The following is a 12522-nucleotide window of genomic DNA, read 5'->3' as shown; positions in this document are numbered from 1 at the left end:
AAACCAAGTGAATAGTTTACTCACTACAATATTTCGTCCTACTCAACGGAGGACTTCATCAGGTACCGTATGACTGATTTGGTAATCTGATCCACTTTCCCAGCAAACAAGTTTGAGTGGTTTCCGGTGTTCCTTAGTCTCTTTTGCAGACTTCAGTAGTAAGACGAAATATTGTAGTGAGTAACATATTCATTTGGTTTTGGCAAACTAAAATCCAAAATGTTGGACACCCTATGTATAATTATTTGAGATTGAATCAACATTAAGGATGAAGTACCGGTCGAACACTCGATCAAAAATCAATCAATTAAGCAATCAATCTTAAAACAATCAGTGTAAAAAAGTAAAAGTGTTTATAAATTGCTTAAAAGTGATGGGTAAGGCATACAAATTGGTATTTTTGAAATGAAAACGTACAAAACAGCAGTATTGACGAAGTTGAATCCCCATTCAAATACATGTAGGTAATTTATATTTGGTCAGTATATAAATTAGGGGTTCATTCATAGGATTGAGGGCATGATCGCTGTTTATGCCCGAGGCGTGAGCCGAGGGCATAAATCAACGATCATGCCCGAAATCCTATGAATGAACCCCGTTCATACATACCCAACATTCTGAACATTTTAGCAATCCAAAACAAATGAAAATAATAAGGTTTACAAGTTTAAATAACATTTTCATACCGTTTTCCTTCAAAAATTGGGAGAAAATGAGTAGGCCTACTTGCAGGAAGCAGCTCGTGAGGTCAACGGCCGGGAGTCAACGCGTTCATCTCTTGCGCTCCGCGTGTGATGGGCGCGGTGACATGCGCGTGTACGCAACACTAGCAAATCGTGGATCGCGTTAATTGGGTTCCAACGCTGCGTGACGCAGCTTGTTTATGCCCTGCGTACTGGTCATAAACGGTATTTATGACCAGCAAAAAAGGGCGCAAATCCAATCAGAAACGTCGTTATATCGTGAGTATGTATGAATTACAGATTTAAATAAATGCCTTATTTTGTCTTAGATACACAGCTTTCGGCTGAATCACTAGCAGGCAATGAGAGCACATCTTCGACAATGACAAAGGTACCAAAATCTGAATTTTGATGACTTTTACGATTTAGGGGTTCATTCATATATTTTCATGACTAAACGGTTGTTTATGCCCGAGGGGCCGCTTGAACCCCGTTCATACATACCAGAACATTTTGTGATTCTTATTTCATCGAAATAATAACAAAATATTATAAGTAACATTATTAAAAAACATGATTTTGACTCACATCCGGGACACCGGGCATAAACGCTGTTTATGCCCGGCTCTCGACCAATCACGCGCGCTGTTACATAGCGTGTATGTATGAACGTCCGGATGAGCAAATCACTGAATGGGCCTTTAAGCAATTTAATTTGGAGCTATTTGGGAATGCCGAGTCCCAATAACTGATAAAAAACATAACCACTGAACATATAACGTTTCTGTGCCGTGTAGGTTGGGTGTGGATGGTGAAGTAGGGGTTGTTATGGGCATGTATGCCATTGCTGTTTGAAATAATCAGCACGCCAATAATAACTGTTTACAACATTTAAAAACACTCGTGTTGATTCACAAAACACTGATCTTATTTCGTTAGAATACACCATTTTATTTTCAACAGTACTTTACATTCAAAACATTGCGAAATCAAAACATTGCGTAGTAAATAAATATTGTTATTTTTGTTCATATTATGATTTTTTGTTGGTTTATAATAAAATATGCGAAAAATAAAATCATACTTTTTTACTTCAATCTAAGCACTACTTTTTGACATATCTTGTCTATTAAAATAAGGGATGCATCATTAGATTCCAGGGTGGGCTGGATTTTTTAAATTAAAAACTTACCCATTAAATGAGCAAAAAACAAACAAACACAACTTACCCACCTGACTCTGAAGGAAGACGGAAACAATGCATGAAATAATAAAAGGGGCATATACTTAAAGCCTTTTAAAATGTACGATTTCGGTCAAATTTCAGTTTGGTTATTCTTTGCCAAATATGATCTAGTGAGGTTTACTAGCTTAGTCGCTTAACTGTAGTGTCCTATGGGGGATTTAAAGTCATACTTATGCTCAAATAAAGTTACTGTGGTGTTCTATGGGTGTACTCAAATGAAGTCACAACTTGCTGTTGTCCTAAAAGCACAACGAATTTGGCTGAATCCAATTAGTTGTAAGTTGGGACATGTGTAAACATATCAAGTACTCCAAAAATCAGGTTTGAAAAATATATTACCCTGACCATGGATAGTGAAGGAGCCCTGATGACCCAAACTTCCAGTCTTATAATATTGGTGCTTCCATAAAATCCCACAATGATTTTCGAAATAACCCAGCAAACACAAAAACGTTTTAAAAACGTTTTAAATAAGTTATATTTTGGCTTTTGGTTTAGGTAAAAACGTTTTAATAATATTAAAATGTCGGGTTATATCAAGGTCATGATAACGTTTTAAAACGTTTTGTATGAAAACACACTACAACAATATTTTTAAATGTTTTCAAAAAATGTTATTGTAAAATATTTTTGCAAACATTCTTGCCAAATATTTTGTCAATACTTAAATAACATTATGTCAAAATATTTGAACCCAGCAAACACAGAAATGTTCTTAAAATGTTTTTAAAACATTTTAATAACATTTAAATGTCGGGTTATATAAAGGTCATGAAAACGTTTTTAAAACGTTATTGCAAATATTTTGGGCAAACATTTTCGCAAAATATTTTATCAATCCCAAAATAACATTCTGTTTAGAATGTTTTGTATCAAGTTTTCAAGAATATTTTTAGAATGTTATCAAAACGTTTTTATACCCTTCATATAATCCGACATTTAAACGTTTTCTGTAAAACATTTTTGTTTGCTGAGCAGTAGATTATCAAAAAATGTTTTTTAAGGTTATGAAACTGTTTTATACTCTTAATATACCCTTTATATAACCCGACATTTAAACGTTTTCTGACAACCTTTTATAACCTTTTGCGAATGATGTCGAAAACGTTTTGTGTTTGCTGGGAAATGAATACACAGTGTAATACACATAATTATGCATAACTCGCAAACGCAAAATCGGAATCAACTGAAATTTTGGAAATAAGCTTTTTTCGTGGATATCTACTGAAAAATGTCATCAAAAGAGGATGCTAGGATCACGAAATCCTCCTTTAAGCACAACCTATATTTTCCCCCTCAAAAATAGGCTAAAATCGGGCTAACCAATTACAGCAGCGCGAATCACGCTATGTTCCATCGAATCGAATGCGCGCACGCGGAAGGCATGGTCAAAAGTACTATTTACGGCTTGGAGGTACTATTTATCTGAATTTTGATGACTTTTACGATCGTCCGGATGAGCAAATCACTGAATGGGCCTTTAAGCAATTTAATTTGGAGCTATTTGGGAATGCCGAGTCCCAATAACTGATAAAAAACATAACCACTGAACATATATAACGTTTCTGCGCCGTGTAGGTTGGGTGTGGATGGTGAAGTAGGGGTTGTTATGGGCATGTATGCCATTGCTGTTTGAAATAATCAGCACGCCAATAATAACTGTTTACAACATTTAAAAACACTCGTGTTGATTCACAAAACACTGATCTTATTTCGTTAGAATACACCATTTTATTTTCAACAGTACTTTACATTCAAAACATTGCGAAATCAAAACATTGCGTAGTAAATAAATATTGTTATTTTTGTTCATATTATGATTTTTGTTGGTTTATAATAAAATATGCGAAAAATAAAATCATACTTTTTACTTCAATCTAAGCACTACTTTTTGACATATTTTTTCTATTAAAATAAGGGATGCATCATTAGATTCCAGGGTGGGCTGGATTTTTTTAATTAAAAACTTACCTATTAAATGAGCAAAAAACAAACAAACACAACTTACCCACCTGACTCTGAAGGAAGACGGAAACAATGCATGAAATAATAAAAGGGGCATTTACCCTAAGACAGAGAAATTGAAAAACACTCGGACGCAAAAATTGCATGCATGTTGGCAATCAGACACGACAACCATTTATTGACTTATGTTTAGGACCCGCACCAAGTACCTACACTCTCAGCCGTACTATAGCAAAATATATAATAGGAGATTCTCTAATCGAGCGAACAATACCCAACCCAAGACTCTAGCGATACAACGACCAAAGGCGCAGAGAAATCTCGTTTTGGAGACTCTCAATATATAATAGGAGATTCTCTAATCGAGCGAACAATACCCAACCCAAGACTCTAGCGATACAACGACCAAAGGCGCAGAGAAATCTCGTTTTGGATAAACCAACACGTGATCCAAACTTGCATTCGGGTAGCCGCCACCCGAAGCTCAAATTCTGAGCGTTTGACCCCGAACCCTTGGATCATTAAATCCAATATATAATGGCTGGAAACTCAACAATAAATTACGGTACTGGTGCATACAGGTCAGACGCTCCTGAGTGGAACAATTCTCGAGACTCTCAACAGGTGATCGACCTGAAGTTACAAAGGATAAAGTATTAATGTTAGCATTCTATGACATGTACATATATCATAATAAATAAATACAGAAAAGATAATTCAAAACCCAGCATTATTTTCTTTTGCTTACTGTGTGAAGTCTTTGACCTTATAAAAGACTACTTTACTGTTTTTGATGACACCTGTGCCTGCATGTAACAATACGATTGTCAATTCCTGTACATATTAAGAATTATATAGTTTTGACGACTTACTTTCCCTCTTGAACTATCATCCTAAAAAGGTTGATACAGAATAATTATATAAACATTTATGTAGCAACATATTGAACACATGATCTAATTAAACAGTGTACATTGTATCTTTGAAGAACTGAGAAAGGGAAATTAATTGCAAGTCACATGTAATTTTAATGATTGGCGTCAACTCTTTATTCCTCCCTCCTTATCTACAGGGACCATAATTCTTGATTTTTTTTTTTAAACTTACAGACACTTAAATGCTTTAATTAGCTATTTAACACACTACCATGTAGTAGATAAAATATATCTGTATTTATACAGGTCATTATCTCATTACTGTCACACATAATTATATTTTACTTCCTTCTCACATGTCCACACAGGGAGCGGTGGGTGGGAAGATTTTTGTTGTTGTCGTGTCCAATACAAAACCAACAGTGAATAAATCACCAACTAATCACGCCTGAAACCCGCGAAAAATCCATTGGTTCCCGGGTCGAGCCAAACAATACAAATTTATCTGCATGACAATGATTGACCTCTGACCCAGTAAACAATAACATGGATTCGCCCATTTCTTAGCGAGGGTAAATTGAGTTTAACTTGTTGCACTGTGTTAAACTTTATTACCCTAAGACAGAGAAATTGAAAAACACTCGGACGCAAAAATTGCATGCATGTTGGCAATCAGACACGACAACCATTTATTGACTTTTGTTTAGGACCCGCACCAAGTACCTACACTCTCAGCCGTACTATAGCAAAATATATAATAGGAGATTCTCTAATCGAGCGAACAATACCCAACCCAAGACTCTAGCGATACAACGACCAAAGGCGCAGAGAAATCTCGTTTTGGAGACTCTCAATATATAATAGGAGATTCTCTAATCGAGCGAACAATACCCAACCCAAGACTCTAGCGATACAACGACCAAAGGCGCAGAGAAATCTCGTTTTGGATAAACCAACACGTGATCCAAACTTGCATTCGGGTAGCCGCCACCCGAAGCTCAAATTCTGAGCGTTTGACCCCGAACCCTTGGATCATTAAATCCAATATATAATGGCTGGAAACTCAACAATAAATTACGGTACTGGTGCATACAGGTCAGACGCTCCCGAGTGGAACAATTCTCGAGACTCTCAACAGGTGATCGACCTGAAGTTACAAAGGATAAAGTATTAATGTTAGCATTCTATGACATGTACATATATCATAATAAATAAATACAGAAAAGATAATTCAAAACCCCACACAAGGGACTTATTTTATAAGGAACTTGGTTAACTCCCCCCCCTTAAACTTGTTTGTTCACTTTGCCGCACGGATACCATTACCTAAACCTCCTCTAACACTCCTGGAGGATACACAATGGAATGAGGCACATGTTTAAATTTGACTAGCGCATTTGAGAGCGTCTGCTTGAATACCAGAAACCACATGGTGATGGATGAACCAGATATATCTGCCTATGTTTGATAATGCTACTGATAACTAACTGGTGCCTCAATGAAGGATTTTATTGTTGGCACATTGAAATATAAATCACCGTTTGGCTCTGTGCCACTAATTGTTCATTAGCATAAAACAGCACTAAAATTTCTTTGCTGGATATTGACTGTAATCCATATAATTCTCCACAATAACACTACTAATTGTGCTGGCTCTATATGCTGCGAGATACATTGACCTCTATATTGTATGTTCACAATAGGATATTGAAAGAAATCAACGCGATAACTAGCCGGCTGCGCAACCTCACAAAAAACTAGAAAAAAATGAGGGCATAGTACTTGGCCCCAGAGTCTAGCTACCCCATGCCAACCTGGAGTTGATTCCTACTTCCCTTTAACACAGACTTAATCAAACAAAAACCAGCACGACTGACTCAATGTTATTAATTTCAAATGTACAACAGAATATATGTGTTGTTGAGATATATAACCCCCCTATAGTCATACTATTACATAACGCAAAGCACATCAATATAATATCAGAGGGCTCACAACTGTATAAATTGTTTCTTGTAAGATTTTACGTACCATGCAATTCAATTTTTAGAAATTCTGTTATTAGTGATATTCCAAGTCCCATGAGATTCATTTGTCCAATGGAACTTCCCATGTTGACCCTTTTCGTCCAACTCTGCAAAATTGTATAAATTGTTTTTTGTATATGTTGTCCACTACCAATGCGAAGTTGGATGAATTTACGCCTCTTTTAAGTTAATTCTTCTTTCTTCAAATGTCTGAAGAAGTTGATTTGAGCTTTTTGATTATCAACATCGCAATGGTTAACTTTCTTTCGTACTTTTAGTTACCAATTGAAAATTCTTTTCGTCTATCTCAGGCAGAAATCGGGTTATTCTGTTGTGTAGTGAAATAGACCTTGTAATCCGAGTAAGACACCCTAGCCAGTACACTTACGCACAACCGCACATACGGAACCCAGTGATTGGGTTGTTTAATTCCTTAGCAATTTGCAAAATTGCTAAGGTCTATTTCTGTCAAGTTCTTTGTTTCTTTCTTTCTTTCTTTCTTTCTGTCAATCTTATAATGAGCCACCGTAGCCATATGCTTTGAGCCATGTTGACCATAGTTGGTCATTAGGACCATTGGGCGGGGGGACAAATGAAACATGATCAACTTCAGGTCAAAGGTCATCCACTTCCTGTCAATGGCCAAAAACGTGATTTCACTAAAAATGCTACTTCTTCCACAAATTATACAGCACGATGATGGCACTTGGGTACATGCATCAGCTATACCCAGTGTCTAAAAGTTAATGTTCAGAATTGGGGTCAAAGGTCATTAAGGGATACTTCCGGTATATGACCAAATACCCTAAAATGCTGCTGCTGTCGCAAATATATATGGTACAACAATGTTACTTGGTCATCAGGACCAATAGCTGGTGGCACAAATGTCACGTGACCAACTCAAGGTCAAAGGTTATGGAAAGGTCATTATGGCCGAAAATGTTATTTCCTGTTATTTTTTCCTAAAACTGCTACTCCTTACACAAATTACACAGCAAGATGATGTCACTTGACACATGCATTAGCCTTGAGGTCAAAGGTCATACGAAGGTCATTATGGCTGATGCTGATTTTCTGTTCTGTTACTAAAAATGCTAAGTCATTCCACAAATTATAATATAGCATGATAACATTACACATTGTATTCATCCATTGGGGTCCAAGGTCATTGGGGTCAAAGGTCATGCAGATATTACTTCCGGTATGTAGAAAAATACCTTAGGAAGTCGCACTCTAATAGCGCATGACCAAAGTTGCACAGAAATATTTACATGAATATTGAATAATTTTTGGTTAACAAAATGATTTCACAACTATGGAAAATAATTATGTAATATAATTAATAATTATAAGGCCAAATAAAAAAATAAACATGTTTCACGTACCCACCCGCTTCCTTTTTTGAGGTTTCTTCAATTATATATTTATTCAGTTATAACTTTTCAAAAAATATATCTTGGAAGCAGAAATATTTCTTAAGCCTTGCTAATATACAAGAAACACTTTTGGAAGGTTTTATGAAAATGAGAGGGCCGGCCTATATCCTCAGAACAAAAATGAAAAGAGGCCTCCTCCTTTTTCCAGGCATTATTGTGTATGCTAAAACAGCTCAAATGATGGGTAATCACACCGATTTTGCCATGAAAATATAAAATAAAAAGCCCCCTCTTCCTCCTTTTTTACAAAAACCCGGACTTGAAACATGTTTTTTATTTTACTTGGTCTAATTATATGATACTACAAACTTCTGTTGTAGTTATTCATGTATATTTCAATGAATTACACCAAACTGCTGGACCTTATGAACTCACATATGCTATAGGTGAGCTAACAAATTAACCTTGCTCCCATTGTCCCTATGGTCAATTTCAAATTACAGTGCATTTCAAAAAAGACCTCTCAGTAAAATCAGCATATAATACTACTGCTGGCTGTTTATATGCCTTAATACATGCATGCATGCTAGATAGCTGGGCTAATTAGCCATAGGCCTAGTTAATTAGCTATTGCTAAGGTCGCGTATATGTGTATGCGCAATTAGCTCTAGTTCCATTTTGCGTCGGAAATATGGGACCAATGTGGCTAACAGCATTCTGCCTGATGTCTTGCTTTATTTTATTCTATTTCAGCACTCTCGACGTTCATGCGACCCTTTGTTCCTGAGTTGCCTTACCAAAGCGCCGGTCATGGCTAAATCATGCACAACCCATCTTTCAAATTTCCACTTCTCGACATCGAAGGAATGATCAAATTAATATTTCCCATGCAAAGTTCAACTGCGGTTGATCAAACGATGCTATTATATAGACCAAGAGAAGCCTTAAAGTGTTAACTTTTTCGTTAGCTGGACTCCGAACTTCGGAACTTATTTGGTTCAATAGACTTCTGACAGTACAATTTGTGTAAAAGATGCATGCTCTCCCTTGTATTGCTCGTGCGTAAGTTCAGTTTCGCAGATGACACAAAATTTTCAATATGCTTCGCTGTGCATGTCAAAGTCTACTGTCGCCTCACACAAAGTCTAGTAGTCACTAGCAATTATATGGGTGTCCAGGTGTACATGTACATACAGGTCAGGCTTGTTTCTTACCACCAGCATCAAAGTGTCATTGGTATCGCCTGCAATATAAATAAAAGAAAGAAAAAGAAAGAAATGGGAACCAACCTGCCAGCACATGTATACTAATTACCCTGTGTAACTTGAATAAACCTCCTCGATTTTGTTTGTCATCCAACACAAGTTCTCAGGATACAGATGAATATTTAATTTGTATTAATTTCTTTCCCTGACCATTTTTATGAACCGTCGTGTTATGTGGATAAGCATGACAAATTATTTGTGCGATCTACTCTCATACAAATTTAACCCTTTCAAATTATGACATTTACTAATTACTAATTCCAGAAACTGAAGCAATCTTTGCCTTAATTACCCTTAATCCACAATAAAAATGCTTTGACACAATATATCCTTGTCATTGTATCACAAATGCAAGGGATGAGGGAACACATTTTCCCAATTTTCACACAATCCGGCTTTTACTTACTTGACCTCAAGAATTTTTATCCCCGTTTTTCATGAAATCCTTCTCTACATTAATTAGTTCTTTGACCCTGCTTAACGATTTTTCCTAATTAGATATCTTTATATTGGTTTCATGACCAACCAATTTATTTTACTTTACTTTAAATTGACCCCCTTGTGGCCAACAGGGCGATGACCAATGTATTTGCGGCACTCATAACTACTCCTCCTTAAATCACCATCCAAATATTTGACCTGAGATTTACCACAAGATTATTAAACTATCCAAGATCCTTCTTCACCAAGTTTTATGATCTAAATCTACCGTTGAACTTCTGAACTTCACATTACTAATACCATCAAGTTCTAAAAAGACTCGAAGAGCTCGTCCACATTCCCGTTGAGCCTGTGATCAAAGCCTAACGAGGGATGCAAGGTTAAAAAAAGGTATGCAACTATGATCAAAATCCCTCACACAGACCGTAACACACATGATAAACCCTGGTCTTTCATTATTATTATTATTATTATTTTTTTTCAATCCAAATCCAACTTTCAATCCAAATCCAATCCAAAGAAAAGAGCATTGCAATTATTTATTTATTTTTTATTTATTTATTTTTTTTTTTTTTTATTTATTTTTTTTTTTTCTCCATTTTCAATCCACATCCAATTTTCAATCCAAATCCAATCCAAAGAAAAGAGCATTGCAATTATTTATTTATTTATTTATTTTTTAATCCAATTTTAAATCCAAATTCAATCCAAATCCAAAGAAAAGAATATTACAATTCCAGTCCAATCAAATTTCCAATCCAAAATTCAATCCAAATTCAATGCAAAGAAAAGAGCGTTGCAATGTTATTTATTTATTTATTTATTTTTTCCAATTTTCAATCCACATCCAATTTTAAATCCAACTTCAATCCAAAGCCAAAGAAAAGAACATTACAATTCCAGTCCAATCAAATTTCCAATCCAAATCCAAAAACCAATTTTCAATCCAAATTCAATCCTAAGAAAAGAGCATTGCATATTTTATTTTTTTTTTTTATTTTATTTTATTTTATTTTTTTTATTTATTTATTTATTTATTTTCAATTTTAAATTCACATCCAATTTTTAAATCCAACTTCAATCCAAATCCAAGGAAAAGAACATTGCAATTCCAGTCCAATCAAATTTCCAATCCAAATCCAAAATCCAAGTATTCAATAACAATTCTCGTCTAGGGACATATCAGGGCTATCCTTGTTTTTCGATACATTTTGTCTACAACCCGTGACTAAAATTAGACCTACACTATATGACCACTTTATGGATGAAACTAGGTTACCTTTTAAGTAAGGCATTATGCCACAATCAAACCAAATTCAACCAAACAAACAAAACTAATGCATTACCGACTCTGTCATGTAAATTATATACGTTTTATGCAGAGTAAGCTTAGACATAATCGTCCATTATGAAGGTAAATATCCAAGGGTAAATATACTCATGATACCCTTCCTTTCAATAAGCCACAAAACCTGGCCTGCTAATGTTATACTAACATTTATCACCTAAAATATGCTTGCATTAACATAAAAAGGTGAAATCACACCTAGAAATTGTCTAAAATTTTACCACAAACGCCCAATACGCTAAATTCGCCAGGGGGGTGACGGGCTGTCTTTACCCCATTTTGACGAACGAGGGAGACGGGAAATTGCACCAGGATTTTTCCCGATTTTTTTATGGCTAAAATAAATTGCCTTTGTGAACTATTTTGCTACAAGTGGCGTTAAATATTATCATCTGCCCACCGTATATTTTGCTACTTAAAACTATTATCATTATTAGGATTTCCCAACCCAAACACGTAATCGTTGACCGACATTATCATCGTTTTACATCTTCCCTTTTGTTATTCTATTTTTATTGCTTTTGTTATTTACAAGTAGGAACATAAAATTGACCATCTGTAAATTCTCTATTTATGATTTTCCAGCTTTTAATACGTAAATTCGTAAGCCAAATGATCCCAACATTTTTTTGATTTTTAACTATAAAAGGGATCCCTTGAATGAAAACCACATTAATTTCAAGAAAACTGACAATATTTCTTGGCCTGCTTGAACTGAATTCGGCACCAAATTAAAATACGACTGTCAACTTTACCCTAAAAACATATCCGATGCTGAAAAAAAACCTACTTAAATGAACCGACGCAATCAAAAACGATAGTTTAATTTGCTTAAATTTTGCCATCCCGAATTCCGAGCTGCCAAACTGATTCGACAATTGCTGTAACTTTGGTAATATTTGTCCAAATTCGCCGGGTAAAAACTATGGCTCAAATGTATACGATGACACCGGAAAAATTCGCCATTGATTTGCAATGGAAAGTCATTGTTTGCCAATCGGGATATCGATTGATTCGCCCATGTCAAATTCTCAAGGACCCTGACGTCATAATGAGCGTGTCTTTTATTACGCCTTGCCTTATTTGGATAATGGCTACATGTGCATTGTAAAACCCTGCCCCTACATAACAATTACACCTCATGAATTATTCATAGAACCACACTTGGTAAACAAACATTAATATTAAATGCGTAAAGCCACAGGAATTGCAAAGTTTTGGAGCACTTTTCGTGTGCAAGAAAACACCATTAAATATTATTTAGATGCATTTAAATACAATTTCGACTCCCGCATT

This window comes from Amphiura filiformis, chromosome 16 (genome assembly GCF_039555335.1).
Source record: "Amphiura filiformis chromosome 16, Afil_fr2py, whole genome shotgun sequence".
Classification (NCBI taxonomy): Eukaryota; Metazoa; Echinodermata; class Ophiuroidea; order Amphilepidida; family Amphiuridae; genus Amphiura; species Amphiura filiformis.
This window is presented reverse-complemented; position numbering follows the sequence as displayed.